Here is a 14064-nt window from a genome sequence, read left to right on the forward strand (position 1 = left end):
GAATTTCTAAGAAATTATTAACTGTTCTTGGTTGCTAGTCGAGTAAATTTTTGAGGATTTCATATAAGCAATAGCGATTCGAAGACTACGACAATCTTTAGGATTATAAATGTACAATTTGAGGATTTTAAGTACCTATGGAAATGTAAGATTGATTATGAGAATTTATTTAGGATACATGCTCTACCTAGTTAGATTTAAGGATGGAATTGCATGAATTGAGAATTTTAGGGACCTAATTGTAATAACTAATAATTTGAGGACCTAAGTGCAAAAAAAAAATTCTAAGGGACTATTTTCGAATTTACCAAATTTTGGGATTAAATTTCGAGTTCGAGAATCTAAAATTTTAATGAGGTAAAGATGGAAAAATTTTATGGGGACAATGATGCAAATTTCGAAGAGTTGTAGGGCCAAAATGTAAATTGGGAGAACTGTAAGGGTCAGGTTGCAATTTTCAAAATTTTAATGATTTAATGCGAACTTTTGAGGAACACTTGGGATTTTAAGTATTTATAGAAATGTAAGACGTGTTATGGGAATTAATTTTGGGTTTAATGAACTTAAATCTATTGAACCTTATGATACGGGAAATCTATAAAATGAAATTGGGAATACTGAGAACTCATGGGTAATTGTGGAATTTTCGGGATAAAAAAAAATATTCTTGAGATGAGAATTGAAAGGTTTAAATTATAAGAATTTTTGGTAATTTAAGCTTGGAAAGATGATTAGAACCTCGAAATAGCTGGATTATAATGTTATAAAGAATGACAATCAAGGACACTGTCGGATGAATAAATCTTGGGCTTAAAAATTTAAGCGTTGGTGATATAACGTCGGGGCAAATTAAGAATTTAAAGTGACGACAAGTTAAAGTAAAAATTTATCGATTAGTTAAGTTCTAAGAGTAGACATTGAGATAACGAAGTTTTGGGAATTTAAGTTTGATGTGTTGTAAGTTTTAGTCATGATCTTAACAGTTAGGACTACACTTTTGTTGGAATTGATTTTTCTAGAAAGTTGAGTATGATGGATGGTTAGGTTACTCGATAGACGCATGTAAGAATTGAATTAAACACCTTATCTTGAGGAATTTTGAAAGTCATTAAGAAATTTGGGACTAAGCGGATATGTGGGCTGGAGTTATACTATCTAATATTATTTGGGTTGCGTAAGCTTGAATTTCAAGATTTATAAGATAGGTGTTTATACATAAGTTTTGGGTGAAATAAAAACAAAAAGAAAATTATAGGCGTTCAACATAGAGTACCAATGAACTAACATTAAGATTTTAATTGAGTAAGAAATTCGAAATCTTGATATGGGAATTTTAGAACTCTATGGGTGATATGAGCGAAGTTGAATTATTAGAGTAAGTTTATCGCTAACATGAGATAACTTATTAAGTTTTATACACTAGACTTAATTAAGCATTGATGATACTTAAGAATACGACAATTGTTTCAATGAGGAAAGTCCAGAGTCTTAGGCCTCAACTATATTGTAATTGGAAAGAAAATGGTTTAAGCATATAATTGAGACTTGAAGGACTTTAAAGTATTAGTAGAAGGTCGATGTTGTATAATTGGGTTTTATGGATTAACGTTATTTGAGGTTTAAGAATTGCAACAATTTTATATTTTGGGTATACTCGTAAATAGTTAAGTTATATAAGTTTGGGCTGTAAGATAAAGATTCGATTCAAGGATCTTAGACTAATTTTGTTATGGAGCTGAGATAAGATTTAACTTTTAAGTGTATCACCGAGGATAGAAGTTGATCAGTAATCTTTGGTGCTAAGAGTCTTTAAGTTGGACTGCGTAAATGCTAATGTAATAGGTCGTTGAACATTACGGGTATAGTATAAGGAAGGTAAGACATGATAAGTTTGAACCACCAATTCTAATATTGGGAACAATGAGAAAAGTCAGAATTCGAGGTCATAGTAAAGTAAAGCTAAGTTACCATAAGTCGTTTTAAGTTGCGATTCGCAAATGAGATTTTTGGTAGGCAATCTAATTAGGATTGAAGAAACGTAAAGACAGCCTAGAACTTAATTTTTATCAGAGTAGCGCAACGGTAGCGTGGATTGCTGGGATAATAAAACTAAGAATATAAACTTTTTGATTATCAAGGATAAGCGAATTTCGAGGACGAAATTCAATTTAAGGGGGGTAGATTGTAACGTCTCAAAAATCAGACTACATATAAGCCATGCATAATTACTGTTATTTAAATTTAAATTATTTTTATGCATGAGAGTTTAAATTCATTCTTTTAAATTTATTGAGTCATGATTATTTATTTAAAAAAAAAATAGATGTTTAGTTTTATCTTTTCTGGATAAATACGCGAGGCCGGACCGGAGTTTGGAGATTAAATATAAGATCAATAATAAGAAAAATATTTCTAAATTTAAATTAAGTCAAGGAATAATTTAATTTAAAGAAAAAGAATGTTTTAGGACTTATAAAATTAATTAGAGCTAAGTTATTAAATAAGTTCTTTAGGTTAATATTTAATTAAGCTTAAATTAAAATGTGTAAACAAATGAAGATGAATTAATCTAGGTATAATATATTCAAGAAATTAATCATAGCATTTGAATATTTAAATTTGTGGTCATGCAATACCATGCAAGAGTTTGTTCTAAATTCACTAAAATGTATAATGGGTATTTAAAACCTTAAAACAATAAAAATGCAAAGTTTAAATAATAAAATACAATGCAAAAGAGTAATAATAATATTTGGTCAAGACAATTCAAAAATGTAGTAAATCCATTCAAACCACCTCTAATTGCACTTCAAGGTGAATTCAATCCCCATTTTTATTCACTAGTTATTAGTAAATTCAAATACTATGGTACACATTAATCTTACTCAAGCCACTACCCTAGCAAATCAATGTGAATATACAATAAAAAAATAAAAGCAAAACCGTAGACTAGCATAGGAAGGGGAAACAATTCAAAAGCTATTCCACTCCTTCACATGTAACTCCCACTTTAAAGGATATTGTGATCCTTTAACACTACTTATAACATTCCTCTTACTTACCCACATGACCTACACCCACATGCTCGAAAAATCAGTAGGAAAACAGCTGAGAAAATCGTGTATTAGCAACAAGAATTGAAGAATAAACCAAATACAGCAAGGTGGAGGAAACAATTCAAATTCCCACTTGTAACTCCTAACTAAATGCACTTCAAGACCCCCTTTAACACCTCCTATATCATGCACCTTCATCCCTAGCATCAACTACACCCTTACCTTCGAAATATCAGAAAGAACAAGCTGCTGAATTCGAAAGAAACACAGCAGAAACAAGAAAGATAAGCCAACTCCGATCCCGCCGCGTCGTAGTGTCGTTTTGATTTGTTTTCTTCAAAACAAATTCCAGGTATGTATATATTGTTTCTTTTCTCTTCAATCAAGTCCTATAGATATTTTTAAACCATTATATAACCATGATTCAAGCAAAATCACGAAATTGACAGCAACTTTCAAAAAAAAAATCTGTACAGAATTGTTCGGCTTCTTTGTTTTCAACTTCACGGTTTGGTGTGTTCTTGTTGATTACAGGGTGTTGCTCGATTCCAGGCTTTCATGGCTGCTTATAGTCATAATTTAGAGTATGTTAGGGTGTCATTGGTTCATTGGTTTGAGTCCAAACATCTCGGGTAAAGGCATGACAACAACATTTCAAGGAGTGACAGATTTTGTGTCAAGTTTCTGTCATTGTGTTGTTTAATGGATGGGTTCGAATCATGGCTGTCCTAGGGGCTGTAACCATGGTTAGAACTCTCCCTTAACATGTCTAAGACGTGAACAAGGTGTCCTTTCAAATTTTGGTTCATGGTTCCCTCAAAACTTTTAAGCAACAACACAAGAACATATTTTTGGTTTTTCCATTTCCTGTGTGAGTGTGTTTCAGTTTTGGGGTGTGGATTTGATTATGGTTGGCTCCTAGCCTGTAGCCATGGTCCAAGCCATGCCTTAGGATGTTGGTAAGAGTCCTTGTAAGGTGGTTCAAGCCATTGGTCAATAAATTTTAGAATTTACACCACAAACACCCAAGTTGCCACTGCTGGTTTTTTTTGACAGCAACTTTCATCTTCGGTTTTGAGGTTGGTTTGAGTTCTTGGTTAGCTTTTAGCCCATGGCCTTGGACTGGACAGTACCTCAATGAGTTAGAAAGTCATGTTTTTGACCGTTCGTGATTTGGTCGAGTTTAGAGGTCGTACGAGAATTTACGGTGAATGGTGCCAAAATGACTCTCGAAAGAGTGTTTTATGTTTTTGGATTCCTTTCACCTATTTTCGTGTTTTACAGTTATTATGCATATTTTTCAGTATGTTTGGAGTATTTTTAATCATGGTTAAATGTTGGTTTAATGTTGGTTCGGGTTGGTACGAAGCCATGGTTAAAAATCAAGTTGTTGGTCCGAATCGTCTCGTTTTTGGTTCTATTGTAAAAATTTTGTCAGGTTAAGATTTATTGCATGTGTCACATATTAGTAGTAAGTCGCAGCAAGCCTAGGAACGTTCCAACTCATCCGGTAAAAATAAGGTTATAATTATATTACGTGCATAAAAATATAAAATGTTTATTTTTGAGATATATGCTATATGTCTTGTGGTCACCTTATGCTTATGGGTTTGGAAGTCGGTAGGCGCAACCGAGGACCTCTCCGCCCGGTGACTTACGACCGGTTTATGTTTATGGGTTTGGAAGTCGGTAGGCGCAACCGAGGACCTCTCCGCCCGGTGACTTACGACCGGTTATGATTATGTATGGGTACGGACATCCAGTCCAAGGGCTGTGATTGACCTCTACCGCCCAGTATACTGTGGTTTAGTCTGATCAGGCGCTTACGCTATGTTATGGGCCACTTGCTTAGAAACATTAACTCTACCAAAAAATTATGATATGTTATGACAGAGCTCTATTGAGCAAAGCTTTTACGTATGAATTTTCAGATATGCACGTAGTTATAATTATTCACGATACGATTTTCACCGTACGCTTTACGATACGTTATTTTTACGTTACATGCGATTTTATGATATATTTACTTGTTATTCACGATATATACATGTTGAGTCTTTAGACTCACTAGACTTGATTGTTGTAGGTATTGATGAGGTCGAGACCGCGGGCGGAGACCAGTGAGCGATCTTGGGACAGCAGTAGTAAACCCGAGGACCTCATGTTTTAGTTTATGCACCTTTTATCATTCAAACTCGATTTTAACATGTTGGATTATTTTTAAATTGTTGTTTGAAATACAATGTTAACTTCTGCTATTATTTTAAAGTTAAAATTATTTACATGTTTATTTTATAAATTGGGCAAGTTATTTATTTATTTAGAAAAATTTTAATAATTCCGCAAAAATACGAAAACGAAATGCGGGCCTCTACAGTTATAATTATAACCTTATTTTTACCGGATGAGTTGGAACGTTCCCAGGCTTGCTGCGACTTACTACTAATATGTGACACATGCAATAAATCTTAACCTGACAAAATTTTTACAATAGAACCAAAAACGAGACGATTCGGACCAACAACTTGATTTTTAACCATGGCTTCGTACCAACCCGAACCAACATTAAACCAACATTTAACCATGATTAAAAATACTCCAAACATACTGAAAAATATGCATAATAACTGTAAAACACGAAAATAGGTGAAAGGAATCCAAAAACATAAAACACTCTTTCGAGAGTCATTTTGGCACCATTCACCGTAAATTCTCGTACGACCTCTAAACTCGACCAAATCACGAACGGTCAAAAACATGACTTTCTAACTCATTGAGGTACTGTCCAGTCCAAGGCCATGGGCTAAAAGCTAACCAAGAACTCAAACCAACCTCAAAACCGAAGATGAAAGTTGCTGTCAAAAAAAACCAGCAGTGGCAACTTGGGTGTTTGTGGTGTAAATTCTAAAATTTATTGACCAATGGCTTGAACCACCTTACAAGGACTCTTACCAACATCCTAAGGCATGGCTTGGACCATGGCTACAGGCTAGGAGCCAACCATAATCAAATCCACACCCCAAAACTGAAACACACTCACACAGGAAATGGAAAAACCAAAAATATGTTCTTGTGTTGTTGCTTAAAAGTTTTGAGGGAACCATGAACCAAAATTTGAAAGGACACCTTGTTCACGTCTTAGACATGTTAAGGGAGAGTTCTAACCATGGTTACAGCCCCTAGGACAGCCATGATTCGAACCCATCCATTAAACAACACAATGACAGAAACTTGACACAAAATCTGTCACTCCTTGAAATGTTGTTGTCATGCCTTTACCCGAGATGTTTGGACTCAAACCAATGAACCAATGACACCCTAACATACTCTAAATTATGACTATAAGCAGCCATGAAAGCCTGGAATCGAGCAACACCCTGTAATCAACAAGAACACACCAAACCGTGAAGTTGAAAACAAAGAAGCCGAACAATTCTGTACAGATTTTTTTTTTGAAAGTTGCTGTCAATTTCGTGATTTTGCTTGAATCATGGTTATATAATGGTTTAAAAATATCTATAGGACTTGATTGAAGAGAAAAGAAACAATATATACATACCTGGAATTTGTTTTGAAGAAAACAAATCAAAACGACACTACGACGCGGCGGGATCGGAGTTGGCTTATCTTTCTTGTTTCTGCTGTGTTTCTTTCGAATTCAGCAGCTTGTTCTTTCTGATATTTCGAAGGTAAGGGTGTAGTTGATGCTAGGGATGAAGGTGCATGATATAGGAGGTGTTAAAGGGGGTCTTGAAGTGCATTTAGTTAGGAGTTACAAGTGGGAATTTGAATTGTTTCCTCCACCTTGCTGTATTTGGTTTATTCTTCAATTCTTGTTGCTAATACACGATTTTCTCAGCTAGTCTACGGTTTTGCTTTTATTTTTTTATTGTATATTCACATTGATTTGCTAGGGTAGTGGCTTGAGTAAGATTAATGTGTACCATAGTATTTGAATTTACTAATAACTAGTGAATAAAAATGGGGATTGAATTCACCTTGAAGTGCAATTAGAGGTGGTTTGAATGGATTTACTACATTTTTGAATTGTCTTGACCAAATATTATTATTACTCTTTTGCATTGTATTTTATTATTTAAACTTTTCATTTTTATTGTTTTAAGGTTTTAAATACCCATTATACATTTTAGTGAATTTAGAATAAACTCTTGCATGGTATTGCATGACCACAAATTTAAATATTCAAATGCTATGATTAATTCTTGAATATATTATACCTAGATTAATTCATCTTCATTTGTTTACACATTTTAATTTAAGCTTAATTAAATATTAACCTAAAGAACTTATTTAATAACTTAGCTCTAATTAATTTTATAAGTCCTAAAACATTCTTTTTCTTTAAATTAAATTATTCCTTGATTTAATTTAAATTTAGAAATATTTTTCTTATTATTGATCTTATATTTAATCTCCAAACTCCGGTCCGGGCCTCGCGTATTTATCCTGAAAAGATAAAACTAAACATCTATTTTTTTTTTTAAATAAATAATCATGACTCAATAAATTTAAAAGAATGAATTTAAACTCTCATGCATAAAAATAATTTAAATTTAAATAACAGTAATTATGCATGGCTTATATGTAGTCTGATTTTTGAGACGTTACATTGATAATCAAGAATAAGCGAATTTCGAGGACGAAATTAAATTTAAGGGGGAAGATTGTAACGCCCCGAAAATTTAAAGGTCTACGTAAACCACATGCATGCAATTATTAAATTTCTCTTGTATTTTAAATTAATGTTTTAATTGCATGAATTAATTATGTGGTGCATATTGACATGTTTAAAAATATACTTTTACATGATTGCATTAAAATGTATTTTTAAAGGTTATTCGAGTTGCGATCGAAGAACGGAGACCGATGGTTGAAAAATAGAAAATGATTTTTATTAATTAAATGTTTTTAATTATTTAAAATAAGGGTGTTGCTTTTTATTATTTTTGAAAATATGGGGTTTTGAGGTGATTTTATACGCCGGGATTTAAATTTTATCGGTGTTGGTTTTTCAACAAAAATACGAACTTTTTGGCAATCCGGCTATTTAATTTACAAACTATTTTTACCAAAATCATTTTTATAATTTAATTAAATCCTAATCTAGCTTCGATGGGCCTAACTTGTGCTTAAAGGGCCTAAAGCCTTATTAAGGAGTTTTGTGGTATTTAAAAGTGTTTAACCTCACCCCAAAACCTCACAAAATCGGCCACCCACTCCCCACCAATCAAAACTTTCCCAATCACTAGAGAAAACACACGGCACACACTTTCACTATTTTTTGAAGAAAAATCGAGAGTTGCAAGGAGGAAATTTCAAGCCAAGGTTCTTGCCTCGTTCTTCGCAATCGTCAACGAATAATCGAGAGTTTTAAAACAAAGGCACGCCTTAATCTCTTTTTTCTCATCTTTCACACCATATTATGTGTTTGATACATGATTGCATGAAAAACATGATAGAACTTTTATATTTTCGTTTTTATGGCTATACATGCACAAAACTAGTGTTTTCATATTTTAAAACTCCTCATAATGATGTACAAAGGGGCTGCCATGGTAGGGGTACTTGAAGGGATGTTTTTCCACATGTTTAAGGGTCCCTAGGTGCATGTTTAAGGGCTGAAAAAAATAGGAAAAAAATAAAAACGAAAATAGACTCCTTAATAGAAAGGACTCTTTGACTAGGCTTTTCATGGGTTCTAATTGGCTTGATTTGGGTTGAATATGGGTTATTGTGGTGTTATTAAGATTTGGTTCAAGTTTGATAAAATTTGGAGAAGTTTCGAGTCCATGCGAGTCAAAACCGAGAAGTACGTCTAAGTTTAAAAACGAATCGGGAAACACCTAGTTTTAAGCTTCATAAAATCATGAAAAATTAGATTTAAGCTTAAATAATTATTATAAGTCTAAGTTTTTGATTTAGGAATTTTATGTTGAGGTTTGGGATTTTTCGGGATTAAAACGCATTAATACGTCTAATTTAAAGAAAAAATTAAAAGTCATTGATTTATGACAAATAAAAATATGAGAAAATTCGTGTAAGCTTAAATAATTATTTGAAACATGTTAGAGTCGTTGGAATTAAGAAAAAGTCAAAAACGTGAAGTTTTATGTCTAGGGGTAAAACGGTCTTTTTACACCTAAAAATTAGTAAACGTCATGGCAGTGCCCGTAATGCTGTTTTATATACTAATATGATTATTTTCAATGATTATGGATGTTTATATGTTTATAGATTTTTAAGACGATAATATGTTTAATGTTTTATGATTTATTATGCTAAAATATTTATTTTAAATGTTTATGTTTTTTTTGAAACATGAATGCTGTAAAAATATTTATTTTAAAATGATCATGGATGTTTATGGAATTTTATATGTTAAAATGATTATTTTAAAATGTTTATGGGATTTTATGATGTTAAAATGTTTATGTTTATGAGTTTTAATATGTTAAAATGTTGATTTTAAAACGTTTATGACTTCTTATGTTTTTTATATGTTAAAAAGTTTATTTTAATATTTACTGATATTTATTATGTTAAGTTATTATTTTTAAATGTCTATGATTTTTATGATTTAAATATGGGCATTTAAAAGACATGTTGCATGCTTGGTTTCAAAATAAAAATGATATTATATGCATGTTTTATTAAGTGATGGAAATACGACATGTTGAAGGATGTGAAGGATTGTGACTACAATATGTTGGAAATATCGTAAGGGTTATGGTCTCAGTGGGAGCTCGACGATCGTGTTTCCGTTGATACGAATACGAATACGAATATGATGAATATGATTGGAGATGGCGTGAGGGGAGAAGGCCCCAGAGGGAGCTCATTGATGGGAAAAGGCCCCAGCGGGAGCCCCGACGATCGTATTTCCCCAATGCCATGATATGTTAATACGTAAGGACAAGGCCCAGTTGACCGGTGAGAGTGTTGCTGGTGTCCCCGCCGCCCAGTAATATGGTTACATGTAGATGGATCCATCGCCCAATACGTTTAAGAATACGAGTCACAATCACGATCTGAATTCAACAAACATGAACATGAATATGAATATGTTAATATGGATATGAATATGATGTCATCAATATGTTGATATGAATATGGATACGAATATGAATGTGTTTATGTTTATATGAAAATATGTATGAAAATGTTTATGCAAAAGATTATGAAAATGTTTTTATTTAAAGTTTTATACATCATGAAAATGTTTACAAAAATGGTTATGTTTAAAGTTTATGCATCTTCATGAAAACGATATTTTAAGTACAAGTATTTTTCACTGTTGCATGTGATCTGTATATGTAGTACTTGTTATCAAGATTATGGTGTGTTGAGTCTTTAGACTCACTAGGTGTGATTGATGCAGGTGATTATGATAAAATGTTAATGGAGGTCTTGATGGTTGATCTGATTGGACTGGAGGTGCACATAACCCGAGGACCGACGCTAGTTTTCCGCACTAGTTATTATTTATGATTTTAAGTTATGTTAAGAATATTTTTATGACTTTTAATTATTTATGAGTGGTTTTTGAGAGGTTATAGTATGGGCTATTTCCTTTGGTTTCAAATGGCAGTTGATTGTTTATTTTTAAAATGATGTCAAAAATATTTTATGATTCGGCCGATACTAAGTGAGGTTTAAAAAAAGATTCTAGTACGTTTTAAGAAAACGAATAAAAATGGCAGACCTTTCAGAATCGACTAAGAACGAATTTAGAATATGCAGTGTTTACAAATGAGTTTCAACATCGAATTACGATTCATTTATATTAAAGCATAATCAACGACTTTATCTATGTTAATTGCATGGGTATACAGATAAAGTATAACGAAACCATGAAATATTAAATTACATTAAAATAAGATTGTTTATTACACTTGAGTCAATAAATTCCCTAGCTAACAGTTGTCTTGCAGGGCATCTACTCTAATAATTTCTCACTTTCCCTAGAGCCAACTACCCATAAATTTTAATCTCATTGCTTCGCGATGCTTCTCAAACAATGGTCCTGGCACGGGTTTTGTAAATTGATCAGCAACGTTATCTGCAGAGGTGACTCTTTCGACTGATATATCTCCTCTTCCCACAATCTCTCAGATAATATGGAATTTTATCAGTATATGTTTGGATCGCTGATGAGATATAGTGTTGTCGCAGTACATCGGGACTGGATCAACTTCATTAGGAATAATGCCCCACTCTTGGACAAAATTCCTCATCCAAACTGCCTCTGATGCAGTAATGTATTTAGCTTCAGTGGTGGAATCCGTAACGATGTCTTTCTTGGAACTTTTTCAAGAGACAGCCACACCGTTAAACATGAATACAAAACCAGAGGTCGATTTCGAATCATCTACGTCACTTTGGAAGCTAGAATCAATGTAGCCTTCCAATTTTAATTCTCCACCCCCATAGATCATGAACAAGTTCTTAGCCCTCTTTAGGTACTTAAGAATATCTTTCACGGCCTTCCAATGCATTGGAACAGGGTTCGATTGATATCTGTTTGTAACACTCATAGCGTAAGCAACATCAGGGGGCGTTGATATCATACCATACATGATACTATCAATGACTGACGCACATGGAATACGTGTCATCTTCTCTATCTCTTCATCAGTCTTGAGGCACATTGCTTTAGATAGAGTAACACCATGACACATTGGTAAGTATACTCTCTTGGACTCTTCCATAGAGAATGTTTTCAGGATGGTATCGATATAAGTCTCTTGGGTGAGCCCCAGCTTCCTCTTTGATCTATCTCTATAGATTTGTATTCTCAATACGTAGGATGCTTCACCAATGTCTTTCATGGAGAATTTACTTGCCAACCATACTTTAGTTGATTGCAGTAATCCTATATCATTCCCAATGAGTAGGATGTCATCAACATAAAGAACTAAGAATGTCATTGCACTCTCACTAACTTTCTTGTACACGTATGGTTCCTCAGGATTTTTAGCAAAACCAAATTCCTTGATAGTGCTATCAAATCTGAGGTTCCAACTCCTTGACGCCTGCTTGAGACCATATAGTGATCTCTGAAGTTCTCATACCTTATGCTCACTTCTTACTGATGTGTATCTCTCATGTTGAGGCATATAAATTTCTTCTTTGATGTCTCCATTGACGAATGCAGTCTTTACATCTATTTGCCATATCTCTTAGTCATACCATGCTGCTATGGCTAGTAGTATTCTAATGGACTTAAACATAGCAACTGGTGAAAAAATTTCCTCATAGTCAACTCTTTGCCTTTGAGTATAACCTATTGTAACCAGTCTTGCATTGAAGGTCAATACTTTCCCATCAGCCCCAAGCTTCTCTTTTGTAGATCCATTTTCATCCTATGGGAACGATTCTCTTAGGTGGTTCCACCAATGTCCAGAATTGGTTTGAATACATAGAGTCTATTTCAGACTGCATGGCTTCAAGCCATTTGGTTGAATCTGTAGAGACCCGGAAATTCGTTCTTGAAAATTTGCGGAAAAATAAAAATTTTCTTTTAAGTTAAATAATGAGCCTCGTTCATAAAATAATTGATAAAAAGTTTAATGTTCAAAATAGCACAGTGGAAATAATAATGTTTGAGAAATAACAATTTAAAATAATTCAACTAAAGATAAAAATCTGAGTTTGAAATAAAATAGTAAATGCTGCAAATGAGGTCCTCGGGTTCCTACTACTGCTGACCCAAGCTAGCTCGCTGGTCCCCGCCCTCGGCCCCGACCTCATCAGTACCTACAACAATCAAGTCTAGTGAGTCTAAAGACTCAGCATGCATATATCGTAAATAACAAGTAAATAAATAATAAAGTCGCATGCAAGTGAAAATATCCTGTAATGATTTGTAACGTAAAATATCATTTCAATGGTAATCATAACACGTGCGTAACTGAACTGAAAATATCAAGGTAAAAATGTTTGCTCCTTGGAGCCCTGTAATGAAATAACTTGTAATGATTTTCTTGGTGAGATTATGGTCTACGCAAGTGATCCCTGAACTGAACTGACCGATAACTGGCGATCGGACCGGTAACTGACGACCGGGAACTGACCGGTAACTGGCGACCGGGTGAAACTAACCGGTAACTGACGACCGGACCGGTAACTGACGACCGGGTGAAACTGAACTGATCGGTAACTGGCGACCGGATAACATAATAATCCCAGGATAGTAAAGTGACCCCAAACAATATCGCATAAATCTCAAAATGAATATTTTGCACGTGATATAATTAAATAACATAATTAAATATGAACAATTTCGATCTTCTTGCATTAAAATCATGTACTTGCGATATTTAAAAATACTTATATGACTTGATTGAAGAGTGAAAGAAGATATAAACATGCTTTGGTTTGTTTTGAAAGAAAACAAACGAAATAACGACGCGGCGCGGCGGAGACGTAGTGCTCTTCACTTTCTCACTTTTTCTCTCTTAATTCCTTTAAACCAAACATTCATTATAATTATTATAATAGCGTAAAATCGTAAACGTGATGCATGAACATTTAAAATAACATGAATTTGTGCTCAGGGCGCTGCCATAACCAAAATCTCACCCCGGGTGCAAAATGACCATTTTGTCCTTGGAAACCCAAAAATTATTGTTTTGCCTCTAGACGTAAAATTCCACGTTTTTGACATTTTCTTAATTCCATTGACTCTAACATATCCAAAATAATTATTTAAGCCTAGAAGAATTTTTTTCCATATTTTTATTTGGCTTAAATCGATGAATCTTAAATTAATCTTTAAATACAACATATTAATGCGTGTTAACTCCCGAATTAAACCAAACCTCAGCATAAAATTCCCAAATTAAAAACTTAGACTTCTAATAATTATTTGAGCTTAAATATATTTTTCCATAAATTTCTTGAGCTTAAATCTAGGCGTTTCAATTAATTCTTTAATTAACGTTTCATGCGGCGATTATATACGAATAATTCCAAAACTCATCATTTT

The sequence above is a fragment of the Primulina eburnea genome, chromosome 1, assembly GCF_022965805.1.
Source record: "Primulina eburnea isolate SZY01 chromosome 1, ASM2296580v1, whole genome shotgun sequence".
NCBI lineage: Eukaryota > Viridiplantae > Streptophyta > Magnoliopsida > Lamiales > Gesneriaceae > Primulina > Primulina eburnea.